This window comes from Oenanthe melanoleuca, chromosome 4 (genome assembly GCF_029582105.1).
Source record: "Oenanthe melanoleuca isolate GR-GAL-2019-014 chromosome 4, OMel1.0, whole genome shotgun sequence".
Classification (NCBI taxonomy): domain Eukaryota; kingdom Metazoa; phylum Chordata; class Aves; order Passeriformes; family Muscicapidae; genus Oenanthe; species Oenanthe melanoleuca.
In genome coordinates, this window is record NC_079337.1 from 61,150,600 (window position 1) to 61,159,251 (window position 8,652).

The following is an 8,652-nucleotide window of genomic DNA, read 5'->3' on the forward strand; positions in this document are numbered from 1 at the left end:
GACAGGTGCATCACATCAGTGGTCAGTAGACCAGGTGTTGAGTAGATCATCTCATGCTCAACAAACTCAAAATTTTTCAAAGTACACCAATTTTGGAGCCACATATTGACCTAGTGGGTCTGCCTAACAGTATTATTCCTTGTAACTGGAAGGATCAAGGAAATCAGTAGCTGTGCTCCCAATCCCTCTGCCAATTGTCCCAGGGCCCTGAAGTCTCTTTTGATTGCCCTCAGACTTCTCTTTGTTATTTCATTTCTGCTAGCTTGAACAACCAATAGCAGATAGTAATCAGAGAGCCCTACTAGGCTGCAGAATTTCCCAGTAATATCCCTTGCCCAAGATCCTGGCAGACAGTATTCTGTGTGAGTTGGGTCCAGTCTGGACAACTTCAGCAACTCACACTAATTTGTCTTTGCTGTCCAAAAAGCTGCCATTTTAATAGAAGTTCATTTTCCTTTACAGGAGAGTGAACATGCAGGTGTGTGGGTATAGGGAAGGATGTATTTGCACATAAGTGTGCAGCATCACATCATATATGTACATTGACTGCCTTTAAATCACCTTACCTCCAGTTCTCACACCCAATTCCAGAGTCTCTGAGCTCCTTCCACATGCAATGGATATTGGCAGCAAGATCCTGGATGGCCATGGAGTCTAAGCACTCCCTCCTTTTCAAAGAAAGTAAATGTTCTCAGGATGAGATTACCAATTTATTGGCTTCAGTTGAGAGAGTTTCTGGTTGCTTGGTGGGACTAAACTGAAGAATAATGAAAGCAGCATCATTCTTCTAGCAAGGCTTTCTGTAAAGCAAAGGACTGCAGGTTTTCCTTTAGATGGCCAAGATTAGTTTCACCCAATCTCCTCTGGAATTTGTTTCACAGCCAGATGCCTCAGCTGAGAAGACTTTATCTAATGCTGAAGAGGTTTAGAGCAAAATAAAAGGAATCTCACATGCTGGATAATAAAATTTCATCTCAGGAGCTTAATGACCCCTTTGACTTTACGGTTCTTGGGTTTTTTCCTAGACAACCTTCACTAGTCCTTAAACCATGTGGTTTTTAAAGCCATAAGCACAGAAGTCTTGCAAAAAGTCAGAATTACTCCAGGGCATCCACCATGAGAACAGTATCCCAGGGGAACCTTGACTTGGTGCTTGCTGTAGCTGGGAAGATGTGTGATTCCTGGCTTCTTCTCAGTGCCTGTGCTGAAAGTCTCCTGTGTTGTGCTGACCTTATAAACAATAAATGCAGAAGCAAAAAAAGTAAGAAAATATTTTTTCCTTCCAAATAACAAAAAGGTCAGTTTCTTGCAACAGGAATGCTAGGACACATATCTCTGGTGAACTGATCCTAATTCAGCAACTTTTTTCCAAACATTCCTTCCATTCTCAAGTTTTCCCCATTTAGACTAGACTCTTTCAGCCTCTTCTGAAGAATGCTTTTTGAAACATAACCTGTGTTGTATAAAGAATTACCTAATTCTGGCCACTGAAATACGGGTTATGTCATGTAATGTTGCTTCTCTGCCAGCTGGCATTTTACATAATGAAATACATTGGGGTTTTTTGTATTAAAAAGCAACATTGCTGTCCCCTCGTTGCCCTTGTGAAACAAAGAAACGTTTTGCACATCAGTGTTAGGACAGCAGGTAAGTCTGTACTGGTTCCAGTTTTTCCTAACTAGAGCAGGAGGTTTTCCCTGTGTGAGGGAAGGCTGTGTCTGCAGGTTGCTGGCGCACAGCTGGAGGATGTCCTTCCACCAGCAATTCCAGCAGCAGGTCAAAATGAAGTAGAGCAGCTTGGACAAGTCTGCCCTCAGATCCTTTCAAACCCTTGAAATAAAGTGTATAGGTAATGATGTTTAGTCTCTCAGCTAACATTTGGGAAGAAAATCCAATTTCCACGTTTCAGAATAGGTGTTGACCTACACATTTAGAGTTTTGATGGTGTGCTGGGGCAGTAAAGAGGATATTTTCATAGTGTGATCTTCTCTATTCACAGAATCCCTGTACAGGAAGAAAATACAGCAGCAGTTTCCTTGCTCAGAGTTTCCAGTCCTGCCTGCCCAGCCAGCTCCCTGCCTTCAGGAGCCCAGGCTCTCCACTCCCTCTGGAAGCCACAATCACCAGAGATGCTCAATTTCCCTGCCCTTTCCTCCCATTAACCCTTAAAATGAAGCACTGGCAGCCATTCACTGAGAGGTCTCCCAGTATTTTTGGTTGGTTCTGTGCATCAGGTTCAAATTATTCTAGGAGTCTTCCTCCTGTTTCCATCTACTGCTTTATAACAAGGTTTTGGGGCTCTTCTGACCCTTTCATTTCACCTTTTAAAAGATGCCAAATCCATCCATCAGTTCTAATCCAGAGTATGATAGCTGAAAAATCAGAACCTGCCTCCTGGCAGCCGTAAGCACCTCCAAACACATGTCCAATTTCTTTGTGAGTTGTACCAACAGAAACATGTTCTGCTTTTGCACTTCTTTCATCTGGAGCTTTTTAACATTATCAAAATTAACAATGCAAGTTAGGAATCTCTCTTACTGTTTATCTTTCTGCTTTGGCTTTTAAATTCATTATTATTGGCTGGGGGGGAGGGTGGAAGAGTATCCCATTGCTCTTCTTTCAGCTATTTATTCAATACTTTATTTTTCCCTGTCACTGAATCATCATTTTAGTAGCAGATCTCTTCATAACATGAAGAGACAGAGCTCATGGATTATCCAGATTTCCACCCTATATCTAAGAAACCCGACAGAGAAAAAGGATAAAATTTCCTCTTTGCCTCTGTTCATTTCTGAGAAATCAAGTTTATGAATTTTAATTGATATTTGTAAAATAGCTGAAACCAGAGTAACAGTGAGGGGGTTTATGGATTTGCATCATCTTTCTTGGATGTCAGGAGAGAGAAAGTCCTAGATAGGAACATCTCCACATCAGCAAGATCCTGGGGAATTAACAGCAATCTCAGTCAGCATCTTTTGTCCATCCTGACATAACAAGGTGGAGAACTGGGCCTTAGGATGCTGTAGGTGTAGCTTTTAAGCCTGGACAAACCAAGTTTACCACAGCACCTTCAACATAATCCTTAAAATTTCCCTTATTATTGGGATCCCCCCAGTCAGTTTCTGGATGACAATGTTTTCCAGGAGATGTCTGGAAAATACCAAGTAATACCTTATACAAATATTATACCTTATACAAAGGTATACAAATACCTTAAAAATACCAAGAAATAGAGGACATGTGGTCACATGGCACTGTTTATTATGGCACTGGTTTTTATGGTGCCCTGCTCAGAGTAGCAGGAACTCAGATGAAGCTGATAATCCTGTGTTTCCTGTTCTTGACTTCTACCTCTCTTCCCCAGGTCTTCTGCAATATGATAGCTTCCATTTCTGAGCAGAGTCTGAGACAGAAGAGATCCATCAAAAGCCTCTGTCAAACCCCCACATGCCTGTCATCTTTGCACCCTAAGCTGTGATGCAGACACTGACCACCAAACCATGGTGCTTCAGCTACATGACACAGTGGAGGACACAGCACCAAAACTTAAGCTTTGCTGCTTTTACCTCTGATACAAGGTTAACCTGGTTCACACAACACCATGCAGTGGTCAGATCCCATGGTTGGAGTGGGGGTTTTGGCAGCAAAAGAACATACAAGTTAAAGTATTAAACCAAAATAAGCTTGAAAAGTAATTTCTACAAGCTGTTTATATCTGTAGTGTGCAAAGGAAATGAAACCAATGCTACCACCTTGTCTCAGTGGCCCAACTAAGAATTTTTTAACCCATCAATCACTTTCTGTCGCATTTGACAGAGGCAGCAGTCACACAGGTATGCCATTCTGTGAGTTTTAGGCAGATATTAGCTTTCATATCTCAGGGTAGTCCCACCAAGGAAAGAACACTTCCAGTCCCTTATCAGGGAGGAGAGAACTCACTGGTCAATCAGCCCATGTCAGCACAGCATAAAAGATGCTGCCTCTTGCCTGGCCAGGCAGAGAGGAAATGAAAGCTGGGAAGGGTAGGGAAGGACTGTGAAGACTCAGAATCCAACCCCATGGAAACTTCCCTTCCACTCCTCATGGAGCAGCCTATTTCCATGGAGACTGAGATTTAGAGGTGGCCTCGTGGAGATGTCTCCAGGCCTGGGGTGTTGGGGGCTAATTTTGGTTCAAGATCAAAGTTACCAAAACCAGCTTCCAGTCCAGACCAAATTTCTTACCAAAATAAGCGTCTGTACTTCAACTTAAATATTTGATGAGATTATTGCAACTTACTGGGCTTGCTCCTACATTTTTGAATCATTTTCATCTTGTCTCCTAGAGTCCAAACATGGTCTTTAAATCCTCAGAAAATGAACAGTTAATATAATGATGTGTTCCAAAAAGATGCCAAGCCCCAGAAATCTCGTAGCAGCAAGTGTAAATACATCTGGTTTTCAGCTGCAGATCCTTTAAGAGTTACCTGTTATTCTAACCAATTCACATCATTTGCACAGTGGGGCTTTTTGCTGGATTGATAAGCAGTTCTCTGTAAACAACCATTTCATGGCATTTATATGAATACAGGGTGCTGTAATTCTCAGCTTCTCTCATCCCTACAAGAGAAATTATTCAAGGAAATTCCCCAAAGGGCAAGTCACATTTGGATAAGGCTGGCATCCCTCCAAGAGTGTGAGATTGCAAGAGAAAGGGAATTTACTTGAGGAAGAATGAGAATATAGCATTATTTACCAGCTAAGAGCTGTTCCTGCAGGGAGTGGAACATCATCTGCCTTGGTATCAGAGGGGACTGGGGCCATTCCACATCTCAGCCCCAGATTTAATAAACACTGACATGTTTGCACAGTATGTGCTTGCAAGAGGCATTTCTGTAAGTGCAAGGAAGCAGTTTGTGCATTAGCAAGGCTGGCAGAGGCATTTTCTGTGCCACTTCAGTATTAGAGTTGTCAAGTGCACTATCAAAAGCTTCAGCAGAAAAGGGCTTGTTAATGTACACTGTTTCAGGGCACAAACCATTAGCAGAAGGCTACAGTTGCTGGGTTTCAGGGCTTTTTCTAGATTATCTATGGATCTATTTATTTATTTATTTATTTTGAAGTAGTAGAAATTTCATGTGAGCTGACTTCACATAAAAGAAAAAGGAACGTTTAGCACACATATTTGAGTATACCATTATTTTGATTCTCAGGGAGAAATCAGGATTTTCAAAGCACCCACTTTCAGAGAGTGCCTTGTACCATTAACTATTTGCCAATTGTTTATGAAAAGGGTGAAACAAGGAAAGATTGGGCTTTGCAAACATTGCACCTCATACAGCCCTTCCTTCCTTCCTTCCTTCCTCCCTTCCTCCCTTCCTCCCTTCCTCCCTTCCTCCCTTCCTTCCTTCCTTCCTTCCTTCCTTCCTTCCTTCCTTCCTTCCTTCCTTCCTTCCTTCCCTCCCCTCCCCTCCCCTCCCCTCCCCTCCCCTCCCCTCCACTCCCCTCCCCTCCCCTTTCTCTTTTGCACAAGTCCTTTTCCCACTAGTTCCAAATCCCTCCAGGATGTTGCCCAAATTATTCAGAACAACAGTGAGAAGCCCTGCAACTTTAAATAGTCAGAAATTGTTTTTCAAGCAGAAATTGTTCTCATCCTGACTAATAGAGTCAAGGCTGACTGAGAAATGATGAATTTTCCCTTCCCCCTTTAAAAATGCCTACATTATTGTCAACAATCAAGCCAACTGAAGTCAAGGCATACAGGCTACAGTTGGATTTGGTTGTGATAACTTTATTTACACTTATTTCTATCACATTTCAGCTTCCACAGGCCATACAACAGCTCCCTGTCTTTGGCTAATGAAGCACTTCTAGTTATCTCATTCCAAATTAAAAATATGGCATTGCTGCTGTGCCAGATAAGACATGGGAGTATTTTCCTAATTCTTTTATTTCTTGGTGACTAAATTGGAAACAGACTGAACAAAGAAGAGATATTTCATTACATGTCTGCAAATAAATGATATATAAAACCACTACATCATATGCTTCAGTAAAATAACTTGCTGCAGTGAGAAAGGCTCCCTGCTAAAGATTTACTTGAAGATCCTGCACTTCTCAAAGAAGGGTTATCTCTCTACATGTCAAGCAATTTTATTTTCTTCAAAGTGCAAAAGAAAAAAAAAAGTGGAAAAATGTTTTCATTTAAGAGTATGCGGTAGCCAAATGCATTGTAGATTAAAATAATGGATAATAACTTGAATCCAGAAGGGGAAGCAGATTCAGCCTGAATTAATTTTAAAGCTTTGTCAAAGAGAGCAATTCATTTTTGGCAGCTGGAAAGCTTAGAAAGCTGGTAGGGAAAGGGCTGCCAGAAATTGTTTCTTGGAAGGAGACTTTCTACTGAGGATCCCCTTTAGAAATTGATCTAACCTGGGTTACCCACAGATGCTGCTCGTGCTCTGGTTTAGGAAGTACAAGGATGGGTGAAGTTTCCTTTCTTCCCAATCCCTTCCATGATTCTGACCCTCTATTTAACCTCCTTGGGTTCAGTTTCCAAAGTATTAAATGGAAATAAAACTCATGGTGAGAATCTTTTTTTCTGAGCCTATCTGGTATGATACCTTACTGCAAGGACTATATAAATCTGATCTATAAAGCAGATTCATCAGTAGAAAATCTGCCATAGTTGAAGTAAACCCTCGTTTTCTCCTAAAAAAAAACCAACACTAACATCATATAGAAAGTAAGTAGAATTACAGTGGTGTAGAAAAAAATCACTGACCATTTTTTAGGTTCTGCATAAAGTTTGAAAATGCTTCCCCTGATACTGTTGAACTGCCAGAAGTCAGATCTGCTTGTCCTAGTTAGCATGGGTGAGTTTTTACAGTGTTTTCCTCCTGTTATCCTCGGAGGTCTGGTGCAATAAAGACTTTGTCCAACCCAGCTGTGATTATTGGTAAGAACAGACATGAGGAGAGGGAGAGGGAGAGGGAGAGGGAGAGGGAGAGGGAGAGGGAGAGGGAGAGGGAGAGGGAGAGGGAGAGGGAGAGGGAGAGGGAGAGGGAGAGGGAGAGGGAGAGGAGAGGAGAGGAGAGGAGAGGAGAGGAGAGGAGAGGAGAGGAGAGGAGAGGAGAGGAGAGGAGAGGAGAGGAGAGGAGAGGAGAGGAGAGGAGAGGAGAGGAGAGGAGAGGAGAGGAGAGGAGAGGAGAGGAGAGGAGAGGAGAGGAGAGGAGAGGAGAGGAGAGGAGAGATCTCTTAGGGCAGAGTCCCCCTGTGACATGTAGGATGTGGTGTCAAACAGCTGCTGGTTGTGGATCAGGTTTGGATTTGCTTTATGTCTCATATGAAAAACCTGATCTAAGAGAAGGAGAGGGAGAAGGTGGTGAGATCAAAGCTGTCCCATGTCAGAAGGAATAAGGAAAAGAAGCTGTTTCTGCCTGGCAGCACTGGGGGCCAGCAGCTGCCAGGTCCCCAGCTGGCACTGGGCCAGGGCTTGGAGGTGATGAGGAGTAAATGAAGGAAACATAGCAGCTGTGGAAGACATAACCCAAAAAAAGGCCAGGAAACCTGACCTCACAGAGCTGCAAGTCAGGAAGAGCTGGGACTGGGGCAGGGAGAGCAGGTGAGTGTCCCACAGGTGTCCCTGCAGGCAGGACAGGACACACATTTTTGGAGATGTTTCTGGGACTTCAGCTGTGGTGAAGATCTCCTGAAAAGCCTCCAGCATGCTTCTTTGGCAGTCAAGGGGGGAAGGGGTGAGGGTGTGCTAGAAACCAGGAGAAGATGGAACAGAAAATGCAGTTCGAACAGAATAACAAAAGACAAAAGGAACTAGGAAAACTGTTGAGGTTTTGAGTCTGTATCATGCCCTTGTGCAAAATCAGCTCCTGAAAAGGCACCTTTGCAGGTCTGTGCACTACAGTGAAGTGTAGTGGCAATCTAAAAATGCCCCACTGCAAGATGTGTGCTCATCCATGTTGCCTCAGCACAAGGGATGAAACCTCCCCTTAAAAAAAATTCTTAAAAATTATTGCTTAGAGTATATAAAAATTACTGTAACTTCCTGCTCTTTTTCAGCAAGTCCAGGCAATACTAAACACCCATTTTCTCTTTTTCTCCCCCATTTATAATTTCTGTAAGGGGAGGAAGTTCTGCCTTTGCTTTCCCCAGCACTGGGGAGGCTTTGCATGGCTGCACAGATCTTCAAACTCAGGCCTTCAGCTGAAAAACCAAAGCATTTGTAAATAAAAATGTTTCCCCCTTGTTCATGTAATAGAGTTCTGTTTTCCCCAATTACAATACTAATTAATGGTTCTCATTTCATTCCCACTGTGACAAGCAATCACTTCCCAAAGCCTGAGGCCTGTTGGTATCTCCATCATCTTGAGATGCAGGTGATTTTCTTTTCCCAGACTCTCAGCAGTACCAAAGGCAGATGTTCGTGTTTTTTTCTTTTGCTTCATGCTCTGTGAAGATTTGATTTTCTCAGCCTGAGGCAGTCTTCAAGAGTTAAAGTAGTAAATTAATCTGTCTTCTTTATGGTTTGTAGCCATCCTGCCTGGCTGCCAAATTGCTCAGCATGGCCATATCTTTCCCCTGGGGCTGATGGAGAGCCAGAGGAACCACCCCACACACAGCCCTGGTACATCAGCTGGTGACAGATTCTCCTGGT